A 15,973-nucleotide genomic window follows, 5' to 3' on the forward strand; every position below is an offset into this window, starting at 1 on the left:
GGAAATTTATTGCCACAGAATTCATTGTGGTACTACCACCTTCCCGAGGATACACGACCATCATGGTAACCATAGACTTGTTCACTCATATGGCTCATTTTACACCTTTGTATAAACTACCATCCTCCTCAGAACTTGCTGGAATCATCCTGGAACACATTTTCCGTCTTCATGGACTTCCTTCCAAGATCATATCGGACCGAGGACCTCAATATGTCTCACAATTCTGGAAACATCTGTGTCGTATTCTAGGGATCCAACGCGCTCTCTCATCAGGTTATCACCCACAAACCAACATAGCCACGGAACGTGTAAATCAGACTCTGGAGCAATATCTTCGTTGTTTTGCCACCAAGGTTCAGGATGACTGGTCTCTCCTCATACCCCTGGCCGAGTTTGCATACAACAATTCAGATCACTCAGCACTCAAGGTCAGCCCTTTCTATTGCAGTCAAGGTTTTCACCCGTCCGTTTTGCCTTCTGTTCTTCCACATCCCACTTCCGTACCTACTCTCGACTCATGGATTCAGACTCTCATCAACATACACAAGGAAGCCAAGGAACAATTGGAAGAGGCCCAGACACGCACTAAGCATTATGCGGACTCCAAAAGAAGACCAGTGCCTTCTTAGTCTGTTGGTGATCAAGTCTGATTGTCCTCGAAACTATTACCACGACATCTACGGCCAAACAATTTAGCCCCTCGGTACTATGGACCATTTTCCATAAGGAAATCATCAATCCTGTCTCATTCCGACTCAAGCTACCAGACTCCTGGAAGAGAATACACCCAGTCTTTCACACTTCTCTATTGAAACCCTACATCTAATCCACCCAAAAATCCTGCAGACCCAGTCCTGTTATTGTGGACGATGAGCTGGAATATGAAGTGTCCAGAATATGCGATTCCAGGTATAAACGGGGTCGTCTTCAATACCTGGTTGAATGGAAAGGATATCCTCCTAGCGAGAGAACCTGGGAACCAGTTTCTAACTTAAATACCCCTCGATTGCTTAGAAGATTCCATCTCATACACCCGGGCAAACCTGGTGGAACAGGTCTTCGGAGGAGGCATGCTGTCATGACCCATAGAACTTGCCCCTTCTGGACTTCCTGGTCCTTATCGCGACGGGGCTTGTATTCCTTGTTACTCCCAACATGGCCGTGCCAAGTGACTGCCTCGCACCAGCCTTCACGTCGCACATGGCACGTTCTATAAATTGGCCACGCCCCCACGGCCCCACACGTCTCAACGCTATCATTAGGTAGTGACTTGACGTGTGTGTGCTGTTCGGCGAATCCACTATTCCTAGTTTCCTGGTTCCTTCTTCCTTCCTTTCACCCCTTCCCTCTAATTCTGCTCCCGGAAAAGGAGCGATGATATCTACTGCGGATTTGAGTGTTTTATTATAGAGATCAGCGAGTTTATCCACATCTAGGTTGGAATAATTTGCTGGAGCAAGGATTTTGTGGATTAGAGGGTGAAGGCTCTGCAAGCTGATGTTACGGTTATTCCTGGTGGAGGTTTGCGGGATGGTGGCTGGAGGGGTGTTTGGTTGCGTCTACCCTTGGAAGGAGAAGGAGATGGCGTGGTGGTCTAACCATGCAATAGGTTCATTTATGAGCACAGAGGTGGAGCAGTTGTGCTCTGCCAGCCAGTCCAAGGTTCTGCCTTTGTTTTGGGTTGGGGCTGTGATCCTGTGCTTGAACCCTAGTAGGGTTAGTGTAACCTACTGCAGGGTGAGCTGTCAATGGGTATATCCCCCCCACTCTCGGCTGTTTCCCAGCCTCCTTTCCTGTACAGTCACTCTTGTTATCTTTTTGCATTCCTTGTCCCTCAGAATCTTCCATATCTTTGAACATGTTCCAGAGTTCTAACATTTATCTTCTCTTTTGTAACTGTTTTCCTTTATATTTGACTATCAAAAATATGGGCACGAGTTATAGAATATCCTTGTTATGGGAGCCTTGCTCTGGCCACAAGAGGGGGCATCCCCCCTCCTCACGTCTCCACCACCCATTGCTTGCGATACTTCTCGATTCTGTCACGATATAGTGGCAGGGCCTTATACATATATTCTAAGGACGTTTGTCCTCCCATTATATGGTCCTTGCGCCTCAATGCCTTTATGACTTTGCTAGTGCTGCGCACACTGCCTGTCAAAAAAGTCCTTCCTTCTGCCCCTCCCTCCCATCAAAAAAAAATCAACACCTTACCCCCACCCTCTCCTTCTTTCCACACCACCACTCTCACACTTCCCACACTCAAAACACACTACTACTTACACATTGCCCCTCTACCCTACACATTTCTTTTTTTTAATTTTTTTAAATGGTATGTTTGGTAATCCAAACTTTTCATTATATTTGTCTTTCGAAGAATCGTTAGGATAATTGCTAAAGAACGATTTACTTCTTATTTTTTTTTCGTGATCTTTTCGGTCTCGATCCAAAATTTAATGGCCGTTAGAATTAGATGTTTGTCGTTGCCTTTTAGCAGATGGTTCCAGCGTTCTTTTGTAGTCATCTGTTTTTTTGATATTGTGAAGAAGTCCTAGAATAGATTTCTTTTTTCTTGTAGGGCAGGACAAATCATGATGATATGGAACAATGTCTCTTTGGTTCCGTTACTCTGGCAGAAGCGACAGTCTGAGGATTTGATTTCTGTCTGTTGGGTGATACTCAGATAGTCTTGGGTTGGTAAGATGTTCATTCGGAACCTTAAGAAGAGATCTCGGGTATGTCGATCTGGAAAACAGGTCAAGTATGGTAGAAATTCATGAAGGGCTCTTATGTCTATTTCGCATACTTGAAGGTGTTAATATTTAGTCTGATCTTCGAGAGTTTTTATCCAGTCGCTCCTTTGTAGTGTTAGCTTTGCGTGTTGTGGCCTGTTCATTAACGTTTCTTCGGTGATGCCTTCAACTTCCATTTGAGTCTTGACCTTGTTGGTCCATTGTTGGAGAATCGTTGCGTTTGTAGCATTTCTTTTGCTTTTCAATATTTCTATGGCTGGGATCTTTTAGTGGCTTATTATTTTCCTGTAGAGATCCATCTGTTTCCATGATATTATGGATCGTAATGATTCCAACGCCAGTTCGAAACGGATCCTTGTCATGGGGAAGTTTTTTGGTAGTGCTAGTGTTTTCCTCCAGAATATTGCTTCGTAGAGGTGCCATTTCAGTCCTTGGTTGTTTACCAGGGTTTCGCCAGCGTAGGTCAATATGGGAGCAACTTTTTGTTTATAGAAGATGATTGTTGATTTAAAGGAATATGTCCCGAATTTTCAGTGATAGAACCGACCTAGTCTGGCTAGGGATCTGGCTTTGTCTTCGATGTGCATTTTCCACTGTTGTTCTGTGGATGACGCATTGACCATTACCCCTAGATATTTGATGGATTTTGTTGTTTCAATTTCTTTGCTTTCAAGATAGAACTTTGGGGTTTTTCAGTTCTTCTTTGATTTTTGGGTTGTTAGGTTCATTACTTTGGTTTTGTTTATGTTGATCTGAAGTTCATTGGCTGTCATGTAGGTTGCTACTTTGTCCAGAGTTTTTTGTAGACCCGATGGGGTTTTGTCCATGACTGTGATGTCATCAGCGTATATTAATGATAGAACTGATTCATTATTTAGTTTCGGAGGATTTGAGAGTGGATCTTTGATTGAGTTGACAAAGTCGTAGGTGTATAGATTGTAGAGGCAGGCGGCTAAGGGACATCCTTGCTTGAGACCGTTGGAGGTATTGATCGGTTGTGTGACTTTACCCTGTTTTGTTAGACTGACTCGGACTGAGGTATTAGTGTATAGTTGCTTGATTGGATGAAGAATTGCTGTTGGACAGCCCCATGTTGTCAGTTTGGTCCATAGTTTGGTTCTGTTTACTGAATTGAATGCCATTTTTAGGTCGATGAAAACCGCATAAACCTGTTGATTTCTTAATGCCGCCTCGTATTTGAGGAGGCTCAGTATTATCAAGTTGACGTTGGTTCCGATTTTGCCTACGAAGCCTGTTTGCCTTTTTTCAACTTTTCTGTTGTTTGTTGCCCAATCAGTAAGTTTTTTCAGTAGAAAGTTTGCAAAAAGTTTTCCTAGTGGGTCGAGTAAGGCTATGGGTCTGTAGTTATGTGGGTTCTTTCTGTCACCAGTTTTGTAGATAGGGATCAAGATGGCTAGTGTCCAGCTATGTGGGATTCATTGGGTTTTTTCAATGATAAGGAGCAGGTGGGAGAAGAGGCTAGCCCAATTATCCGGTGCAGCCTTCAGGATTGCGTTTGATAATCCGTCTGGACCTGGCGCTCTTGATGGTTTTAGAGTTCTAATGGTTTGAATGATGTCCTTAGATCCCATTTCAGATTCCATGTTGGGCAGGTGGATTCTTGTTGGATAGCCTCTGTATGTGCACTGTTGTTATATAAGGTGTTGAAATGTGCAGTCCACGCTTCTGGATCAACTTCTTGGATCATGTTTGTTGTTCTGTTGTTTCCGTTTAGGAGTGACCATAATTGCCTCATATTTTTCCCTTTGATTGCCGCTAGAATAGCTTCAGCATCAGCTTGTTGCAATAATCCTTTGACTGATTTAAGCGAGTTAGAATAGATCTGTTTTTCTTTTTTATGGTGATATTTGCTGCTGTTGTATTCAGTTTTTTTAGTTGACATTTTTTTTTTGAAACATTTTTTTCTTTTCTTCAATTTCCATATTGTATGCATGTTTATGTATAACAATGGGATTGATACATTCGAAGGATTGTTAGTCTCTGAGTACCCATTCATAGTTGAGTTTTACATGGTCAGGTATCGAAGATCTTTCAAATTTGGATACTAAATCGATCGTTTGTTGCTGTTTTATTCTTAGTTTCGTTAGTCCGTTGTTTATCTCGAGTTCTGGGAGGGAGTTTTCAGTGGCAATTAAGTTGTTCTTTATTCCTTCAGAGATGTAAATATAGTCAATAATCAATTTGGAGTTACCACTGGACCATGTTGGGGGCATTTGACCTTGTGTGTTTAATGGTTGTTCTGTTAAGGTTAAATTGCGGATCTCGATCTCTTTGGTCCATTTTCTTGCTCTTGGAGATATTTTCTGGGTGTCTAGACAAATTCCTTCAGAGTTGTAGAGGTGGATGTTTAAATCACCGGCGACCACAAACTCAGTTTGCGCGAAAGAGTTTGCTATTCTATCGTACTCGTCATAGATGGAATCTACGAATTTATTATCAGTCATTGATATTGCATTCCAATAGATATTGAAGATTGTTAAGTGTGTTTTATTCGGAGGTTGCTCTGGTTTGGATGGCGGTATCAAAATACAGATGACAATGTATTGGGCCCATGGATGGATATTTATTTTTTCGACAATTGACCAGTTGGGGTCTATCTTAGTCAAGATTACCATGCCAGATGATGGTCTGCCTTGTTGTGCTTTAATTGCCGGGTTCATGAAAGTGGAAAACCCATCGCAGACCACTTCTGTGGATAGCCAAGTCTCTTGGAGGCATAATATAGCTGTTTCTTTTTGTTTTATAGGACCCTCTGAGAGGAGATGTTTGAACCCTCTCGTATTCCATGAAGATAATGTTGTTTCTGTTGTTGTATACTTTGGAGAGTGTTTCTGGGTGATGAATTTCTGGCTGAATATTTAGGGGTGATCGTCTCCCTTGGTACTTTCGGGATGCTGGTTGTCTGGTGTGAGTTTGTTTGCCTGAACTGGTTATCATTTCTTGTTAGGTATGGTTCTTCGATTGTTCGTGGTCTACTTGAAGATTGTTGTTGGTCATATTTGCGATGAATCGGGGCAGCTTGAGGCCTGAATTCGGTGTTCAATTTTTTTTCTTTGAGAGCCATAAATCTTGTTACTTGGATTGGTTCTATGCTGAAGCCCCATTTGGCAAGTTGTTTTTTGGCAGACATAACTAGATGGATTATTTGGTTGTGATAAAAATCAATGTGGACTGTTTCCATCTTTTTCTTGTTCGGAAAATGTATGACGTTGATGTCTTGTGTAGCGATCTTCGACAATGTCGGGATGGCGTTCAGTAGGCGAAGAATGTTTACTCTGTTCAAGATTCGTTTTTCATCCGGTCTTAGATTCACAGCAGTTAGCGACAGTCTGAATATGCTTGGTTCCTGACGCGGATCTGTAAATGTTGGTCTAATTAGAGATGTATTCATATCAATCAGTTTATTTCCCGTGATATCAGAAGGGACGTCAGGTTCAGTTGAAAACCAGGATTCTTCAGTAGATATTGCTGAATACACAAGTGACATGTTTGTCGTTGATTCATCGCTGTTCGTGTAGATTGAGGTTGAAGAGATCTCACAGTATTCATCTATTATGATCATTGAATCTTCTTGGGATTCATATTCTCTGTTGCTAGTTTGAAGTGAAGACGTAATCAACGTTGTATTTTGTGTATCTACTGCCGTTGGTGTTTTAGGCTCGGTGTCGTGGTCAATGGCATCCAGTAATGCGTCTAATGGTTCTTGTTCTTCGATTGAGATCAATTCTCCTTGTGGTTTGGGTGTCCGTTTTTTGTTATTCTTTGTATTAGTCTTTGTCGTTTCTTTGGTCAATGGATTAGTACTAGTTTCATTTTTGTTGTTGATGGGATTCTTTGTTGTTGAGGGGTGGGGTTTCGACTTGTGCTCTTGGTTGAGTTGCAATTTTCGCAGAAAGGCTTGCGATCCTGTTTGACTTTTTTTTTGGTTGTTTCTTTTGTAGTTGTTGCTTTACCCGGCTGATTGCGTTTGGTTAGATCAAGAATGTCAAACGGGGTGCATGCTGGAGGTTCTGTACTGGCGATATCGAGATGAGTTGATAGGTTGTGCATTTGAAATTCATATTGGGTTGTTTGGTCTTTTTTAGATTCGCCTTTTGGTGAGGAATGTTCTGTATGAGGGTACCTTGTACCTTGATCTAGGGGCCTGAACGGTTGGACGTGTCCTTTGGCTTTGTCGTCCATTATTTTGGTGGTAAATGTTGTCAGTGTTTCTATGAGAGTTTGCTTGTCTAGACGATCAGTTCTTGCTATTTCGGCTAGGCGAGTCTGCCATATTCTTGTAGATTCTGCTTCGTGATTCAGTCGGTCATGTATTGAGGTTATGAAGCAGTCTAAGTTTATTTGTTTTGTTAGGATCAGTGCAAGTAGAGTGGCTTGGTCTTTGGTGGCATCAACTGTTGCTACTTGGATCTTTAAGAAGGGGAGCATCGCTACTGATAGGACAGCCACTAGCATATTTTGGAGATCCAGCATGGTCGTTGGAATTCTTTTACTGGATTCTGGAGTATTGGGTGTTTTTTCAGCATTTTGTGGAGGGTAATTTGACTCTTTTTGGTTTAGGGCAGCCGTTGTTGCATTCAATTGGTTCTCCTCCAGGAATGTTTTAGGGAAGAACAAGTTAGCTTTGGTGGGAAGTGGTGTCGATGTACTAGATATCACATTCGTGTTTCCCGTGTGTTTGTCTGTTAGGGCTTTCGTGTTCTTCTGTTCTTGGATGGCATCTATTTCTGTGATGTCGATTGAGGGTCAAGACGCTCGGTTTGAAGGTTTGGAGAAGTTGTCTTGGGGGGAGTCTGTGAGGTGGTAAGTTGACTGCCACTGTTGTTTTGCTATGAGTGCTCTTTGTCACGGTGTTAGGTTCAGCGTTGGATCTTTCGATTTTTTGGTTACAGGAGTATGGAACTGGAGATCAGATTGGAGTGCAGGTGGGAAGCCTATTTTTCCACAAACTAGTAGGGATGATTTGGAAGTCGCTTCTGGTGTTTGGTTGGTAATAGTTTTTTGACTTTTGTCGTTCTTCAGTGTTTTAACTGCAGTTGAGGGTTTTTGGTGCCTCAGTTCTTCATCAGGATAGTTGGAAGAGCATGGTGAATTGCTTGGTAGCTCAGTGGTGTAGGGGTAAGTGACGGTTTTTAGTTCGTAGGACTGAGAGATACTGGTTTCTCTTTGTTGTTGTTGAGGATTTGTGGCGGACTAAGGGTAAGAGGCTTTGTTTTGCTTGTGGTATTGCTGGATTCTTTAAGTGCATTGGGTTGTGAGTTCAGTGTTGAAGTATGTTTTGAAAAGTTAGGAACAGTTTCTTCTAATTTCTCTTGGAGGCGTGTTCTGGGTTTGGTGTTCTCCATATCTGTTTTTTTCCTTTTGAATGTGTAGGGACGTAGAGGGTGCAGGCTCTCACTTAGTTACTGCGTATCCAGCGTAAACAGCGGGAAACAGCAGACAACGACGCCCTTGTCACCGTGACGGGCTTAGCGCAGCAAGAGCGGCTTGGTGTTTCTTTTAAGCCCGCTTCCTGCGGGCGGGGCTTCAGTCCGCTCACGTGACTCAAATCACGTGACCTCACGATGAAAATAAATAAATAAATAAATAAATAAAATAAAATTCAGCAAACACCGCGCTCGCTTCAAACTGCTGTGCATGAGGCACAGGCTTACGCGAATTGGAGCGGGATGTATTCAGGTAGGTGAAAAGTCAATTTCTTCAGTTTGCAGCTCACAACTGGTGCCTTGATTAACACAGTGGGAAACAGCAGACAACGACACCCTTGTCACCGCGACGGGCTCCCAATAACATCAGTTTGCACTCTCCACGGAGCCACGCCCCGCTCCAAAGACCAGACAGTAATTCTGCAAAGAAGGCTCCTGTAAAACCACTCAGGAATATGTGTTTAGCGGGACTGGTCACTTTAGGTGAGCATGGCCCCTCTGCAGGCATGGGGGGTGCTCAGATCACGTTGGGGTGACCAATTGAAATCACGCCCCTAATAGCTCACAACAGACAAAATACAACCCGCTAGGGAAAAAGGCCCAAGAAGCTCTAGCAAGGATAACAAGTGTTTAGAAATAGGTGTCTCAGCAAAGAACTCTGCTGCCATAGAACGTCCTGCCAAAAAAGGGTGCAATCAGAAGCTTAAAACGAGACACCGCATCATAGATCTTGTCATTTTATACAGTGTAAACCCGCGTGGCTGGTTGGTGTGATCCTAGAAATGGTAAGGCTGCTCCATAGGGGATGCCAGGTCATTGGTCCCAGCCGGGTACGTCTGTCTTCCATCTCGTGGGGTCTGCTGGGCTCATCGTCTCCAGGGAACCAAGGCCAAAGAAGCAATTAGCTACATTTGTGAATCATGCTACTCTATCATTATGCAGTGCACCTGGCATGCTCAAAGACTGCCGCAGGGGGAGTCTCGAGGTCACACTAACCCGCACATACTTCACTCATCCAATCACATCTCTCGACTTCCAAGGCTTCCACCCTCGCTTTTGAACTATAATATATCCCTCCCTGTGCCTTGCATTACAAATCATGTCATTATGAAATAAAGGTTGGATGACCAGGCTCTTAGATCTTTTGTGGCTGATTTGTTGATGGTTGGCAGTGTGGGGTCAACTGGTATCTTGGAATTCAGAGGTCTCGGGCCTAGGGCAGTTGTAGGGGCTATAACTTGTAGTTGGCTGGGTGGGGGTCAGAGGCCTGGTCTGGCCTGTTTGTGATAACACATACACCAAGGTGCCCAGTACTGTCTTGTGGCCTTGCAGGCACGTTCTTTCTAGAACAAACATATTGGGAACACTTTAGTACAAAGAAGAGTTTGGCAGTGGTGTGTATTAGCACTGCTGCTTTTCAACCTTTATATGAATTAATTGTCAAAAATACTGGTTGATCTGACGAGTGGTGTTCCTAGGTTGGCTGATCAAAAGATATGTATACTTTTGTATGCTGATGATGATGTTCTGATGGCCAGGACAAAGCATGCCTTCAAATGCTGGTTAATGGATTTAACACCTACTTGGGCGTGAAAGACCTGAAAATTAATGTGGCAAAGTCAAAGGTCATGTGGGTTTGCAATAGTAAATCTTGAGGGAATGCTATGTCTGTGGAAGGCAGAAACATTGAATAGGTTACTACGTTTCGATACCTAGAGGTAACGATTTCCTGTGAGCTGAAATAGGCTTCACACATTAAGCAACAAATGGCAAAGGCATCCCAAATCTATGGCTCCATTTTGAAGTATGGCGCAAGATTGGGTGGATTACCATTGGGTCATAGTCTCCAAATGTATGCAGCCAAATCAGTGGCATTACTGACCTATGGTGCAGCTGGGTGGGGTTATGATCCCGCTAATAAAAGTAAACGAAAATCAGTTTCTATGGAAAATGATGGGTGTCCCGCAGGGATTCCCTCGGTATTTGCTACATGAAGAACTTGATTTGTCATATGTGGAAGATCTTATAGCAATATAGCCCTTAACCTATTGGGTACGCCTCTGAGAGCACAAGCACTTGTGAGTAATCAGAACCTTGGTGAACAATCTAAAGAGCCCTAACTGCTGTGGTGTGTTCCTTGGTTACATTATATCAAACTATCTCTCCATAGAATTGATCCTATGTGACTTTTTAGTGAGGAACTAGTAGTCGGTAATACCTGTAAAATGGAACAAGTGTATAGCTTCCTTACTTATAGAGCAAATGCCAGGAGGAAATGTGAACTGCATAATTAAAGTGTGCAATTGTATCATAATGACGCTTTCCCGCCAAGCACTAACCGGCTATCTCCAATGGCTGGTAACCCCAAGGAAGAGGACAATTATATATTTTAGGGCAATTTTGCTGCTTACAGGGGATATGGTGCCCTTCCCGCTTAACAGATGCATTAACTGGAGGAGGTGTGTTTGCTCTGGGAATGATAGGAACGACTTACACAATTGTTCCTATTTTTGTCCTATTCTTGCAATTCTGAGGAAACATTTTTTGCTCTCGATATTAAGGGCTGGTGTAAAACATGCTCAATCAGCCCTCAAGTTTCTTTCATAAGTTCCTGACCTATCAATAGTTCACTGTATGTATGTGTACATTGAAAATGCCCTTATGTTGAGTAGACAATTATCATTAACTTGTTTTAATGTTTGTTCACTTTGTATACCATGTACGTGGGTTTAAATAATTATAATTTGTTTTCTTTTTAGTATTGGTGTATTAAATTAACTTGTATACACTTTGATGGAAATGTACATCTTCTGAATAAAGATTTTCTATGTCTCTCTCTCTCTCTCTCTCTCTCTCTCTCTCTCTCTCTCTCTCTTTCTCTCTCTCTCTCTCTCTCTCTCTCTCTCTCACCCTCATACTGCACAGTATATTTCAAGTCCATGTCAGCAACATCTTCTGGAAGGTTTCTGATGAGGAGGTTAGAACTCCAAGAACGATTCTCCAGATCTTGAATTAGTAATTCTAAATTTTGAGAGGCCCGATTTATATGTTCCTGAAGCTCATTGTTCTTTTCAATCTGCTCCGCCACATCTTGAATTGCCTGTTTGTTGGTGTCAGTGCGTTCGACCAGCTGTTCCACAGCTCTCTTACTATTCTCTAACAACCTCTCTAGGTCAGTTGTTAGAGAGTTAAATTGACCTTGAAAGGACACCATAAATGTTTCTTGGAACATTGCAAGGCATTGCTACAGATCAGCGTTAGTAATTCTTATGGACCCATGGAAACCCTGAGTCTGCTTTTCAGCGATCATAACTCGTATCTATCCACTGGACTTCTCGACTGCACCCTTAACCCAATAACTTTGAAGGTCTGGTGGAGAACCACGCAATCTTAGTCCTGGAGTGGAGGTAGACTGTTTTCCCCTCGGCATTGGGCAAACAGTAAATCCCCACTTCCATCCTGACTTTGAATGATATTGGGAAATGAGAGTGCTTTGCACTGGAGATAAAACTACACTTATATATGTAATTCAATGAAACAACGTTGTTAAAGGGATGTTATGGTTAAGTTGCACTAATAAAAACCTATGAAATTCAATGAAAAAACCTTGTTAAAGGGACATTATAGTTACAAGTAAAACAGGAAAACCTCAGAAATGTGCCAGTTATGGTAAGCTAAGCAACCATAATTTACACCACCACAATGCACTGCTAAGACTAAAACCCAGGATATCAAAGATGACATCACAAATGTCATTGATGACATCACATATCTGGCCCACTTGTTTTAGTTAACTGACATATCCAGGCAAGATGGTTTTGTTCTCTGACAGGCAGCATGTATCACATTAACTAGACTGCAGAAACTGCATGAAATGAGAACGGACCTCTCCTATGATAAAATTAATGTATTAAGGTCTTTCATTTCGCTTAATTGTAGCATCAGGTTGGGTATCATGAGGAGATCTGGATCGCACGTCTATAGGTCACCCAGCGCCATCTTGGAATGAGTGTCTCAGCCAGTCTTTAGTGTGCCATTTATCTGCGTTTGTTGTAACCTCAGTATTATATCAAACCTACTGAGCTACATATTTAATTCGTTATTAGAATTTCTAGATTAATAAATGGTAGGCTGGATGATATTGGGAACAATATCTCATCCATCAGATCGGACCTACAGCCAGTCAACCACAGAATAACCGAGGCAGAGACAAGAGTGAGCAAGTTGGAGGACACTTCAGACACACAAGGTAAAGACATTGAGAACATAAAGAAAAGCCTTAAGTCAGTCCAAGCCAAGTGTGAGGATTTGGAATCCACGTCCGCCGGAATAATATACAGGTGGTGGGTCTGCCGGAGAAAGCCCTTAATGGAGGTCTTTTTGGAAGAGACATCCGCACATTGCTGCCGGGGTGCAGTTCTCTCAACAGTTCCTAGTTGAATGTGCACACAGACCCCTGATCCCCCTCCAAGACCTGGCGCCCCTCCTCGCACTGTCATAGCGCGTCTTCTCAACTGCCGGGACAGAGACCAGATCCTCGGCTTGGCACATTAAAGGGGCACATTAACCTACGACTCAGCTCAAGTCCGCATCTATCTGGATTTCTCTGCCGGGGTGCAGGCTGCCAGACGCACCTTTGACCACGTTAAGAAGACACTCAGAGCACGTTCAATCCCATACGCCATGCTGTTCTCAGTGAGGCTGCGCCTACAGCATGCCAGAAAATCTCACTTCTTCAAAACCCCTGAGGAGGCACTGACATACATAGAAAGCAACATACCAATACCGCCAGACCGGGGGGGCTCGACGGACACTTGACAACAAGTTACAGGACAAGGAAGTTGTCAGAGATGGTTGAACATCCAGGCCACAAGTAGTTAGCGCAGCGCATTGCTGGGAGTGGCCTAACATACGCTACGAGCAGCTCTGGCCACACATCGACACCCGCAATTACTGCGTTTTTGCATTAGCCATGGAAATACACTGTCTAGTTGGGGTGATGGTGATGGTGGGGGAGGGGGAGAGTGGAGGACGTTTGCCTAACAAATGTTATGGAGGGAGGGTGGGGGACGGTTGTTTAACAGGGGAATTTGATGGTCACACAAACATAGAATTGTTTTCAGCAGGAATTGACACAGCGCAAGGTAATGTCAGCTGGAGAACATGGCACATCGTAAATCGGTACAGGGGATTAGGCTCCTGACATGGAATGTCAGGGGTCTTGCTAATCCCATTAAGGCTAGGAAACTACTGGCCTACGCTAAGAGACACCAGATTGATATCCTTCTCTTACAGGAGACACACGCGACCAAGAAAGTAGCAGAGTTGTTTGCCCGCGACTGGGTCCCAGTGTGCATAGGCACTGATTATTCATCGCAAGGTGGGTTTGCAGCTCACTAAATCCCTGATAGACGAAGAAGGTAGACAAGTAATCATATGGGGAATAGTTAAGAACATGGAATGGATCCTGATCAACTCCTATGGTCCTAATGTCGACACCCCTGAGTTTTATCTGAATATAATCTTGCAGGTTTCACCTATGGGAGATGCCAAAATTAGATGGGGCGGGGATTTCAATACCCTGTTGGACCCGCTGAAGGACAGGACCTCAAGAGGGCATAGAACTCAGTCCAAGTCTGCTCTAACCATTTTATACATCATGTCCACACTCCCCTTGGTTGATGCCTGGAGGGAGATACACCCCTCACAAGATGAATTCACATTTCACTCACACGTGCACAACTCCAGCTCGCACATAGATTATTGGCTATGTTCACCAGAGTTTATCCCGCAGTTGAGAGAGTGCGGCATACTGCTGCGCACAATGTCAGATCACTCCCCAGTCCTAATGCACATCACCACATGTGAGGCCACCCAGAAAGGTCAACTATGGCGTATGCCACCATCACTGTTGCGGGACGACTCGGTAGTTGAACCACTGAGAGGAGACATAACCGGATTTTTCGAGCGCAATATAGGTTCAGTAGATTCGATGACTACTGTGTGGGAAACGTTCAAGATCTGGCTCAGAGGGCACTAAATATCCTTATCGTCTGGCACACTACGCGAAATTAGTAGAGAGCTGGACCTGCCAGAAAACAAACTCAAAACCTTAGAACAAGCACATATCCCAGTCACCCGGGTTAACCACGCTCGTGCCCCTACAAACACATCTGGCGAGATTTAGGACCTTGCAGATCAAGAAATGCTGCATATTATACGACCGATCCGAGCCAGAAGATACGGGAAAGGGAACAAGACCAGCAAAGATTTGGCTAACCTGATTAAAACTGAGTGCAGTGTTAGACCAATCACAGGGATCAGGCGCGCCAATGGTATTCTACACACAGACGCCCAGGAGGTAAATGAGGACTTTGCAAAATTTTACACTGATTTGTACACGAACACAGACCAGGTGGTGAACGCCAAGCTGGAGCGATAACTGGGATCGTTCCCATTGCCCTCACTAGATAGGGAAGAGAAATATGTCTGAATTTGCCCCTCACACTGGAGGAGGGCATGCAGGCAATCAAGGACCTTACAGCCGGTAAGTCTCCAGGGCCGGATGGGCTCCGAGCGAACCTATAAAAAGGCTTCAGTGCGGAATTAGTCCGCAAACTGCTGGTAGTATGGGAAGAAACCCTAAACACAGGAAGGCTCCCGGGCTCCATGAGGGAAGACATTATAACGATGATGCTAAAGCCACACAAGCCTTCTCACAACCCTTCATCATACCATCCCCTATCACTGATGAATGTGGACACAAAGATCTTTGTGAAGGTGATCTCCAACTGGCTACTCCCATACATGAACAAGCTGATGCACTCTGATCAGTCAGGCTTAATTCCCTCACGTTCTACCGCCCTGAATCTCCATAGATTCTTCGCCATAACTTCCAAATTGGACCCAAAAGTTGCAAAAGCATTTGATTCCGTATCCTGGATGTACATGCATGCCATAATACGTACAATGGGGTGTGGGCCAGGGTTCCTGAGATTTATACAAGTGCTATACAATGACCCAAAAGCCAGAGACAGAACAAACAAAACCCTTTCACCTGCATCCTCACTGCAGAGAGGGACAAGACAGGGTGCCCATTGTCCCCCCTAATTTCCGCACTAACTATAGAGAGCAAGGCAGCAAATTTGAGGCATAAGCACTCATGGCGAGGCATCCGCATTACAGGCCCCCCCTCAACTCATATCCCTTATATGCGGATGATACTATGCTGTACCTTCACAATTCAGAGAATATCCTCCCACCGGTAATGAATGAGATTGTAGAATTTGCCAGATTCTCTGGTACAAAATTAATCATACAAAAACAGAAGTAATCCCACTGACATCAGCATCCACAACACAATTTAAATGGTCCCCAAATACAGCCCGTTATCTGGGTATCATCCTAGCCATAGACAAGAAAACCCTATATGATAATAATTATTAACCCTATACAATGTCACTTGAGGCCAAATTGGGAGTGTGGAACAAGTTACCTATTTCCATATATGGCAGAGTGGCCCTTCTGAAAATGCTACTGTGCCCAAGTTACTTTACTTGTTTAGTAACATCCCGTTTTGGCCGGGGCATCTTCTTTGATAGAATACAAAAACTTGCATCTGGCTTTGTATGGGGTGGGGGCATAGCGAGAATCACCTGGCCCAAGCTATGCGAAACGTTTGACTCTGGTGGTCTAGCTGCCCCAGACTTTCAACTATATTGCCTGGCCACGCAGGCACATTTTGTGAAATACTGGTCACACATCTCAGAA

This window comes from Ambystoma mexicanum, chromosome 1p, assembly GCF_040938575.1.
Source record: "Ambystoma mexicanum isolate Mex_15411 chromosome 1p, UKY_AmexF1_1, whole genome shotgun sequence".
NCBI lineage: Eukaryota > Metazoa > Chordata > Amphibia > Caudata > Ambystomatidae > Ambystoma > Ambystoma mexicanum.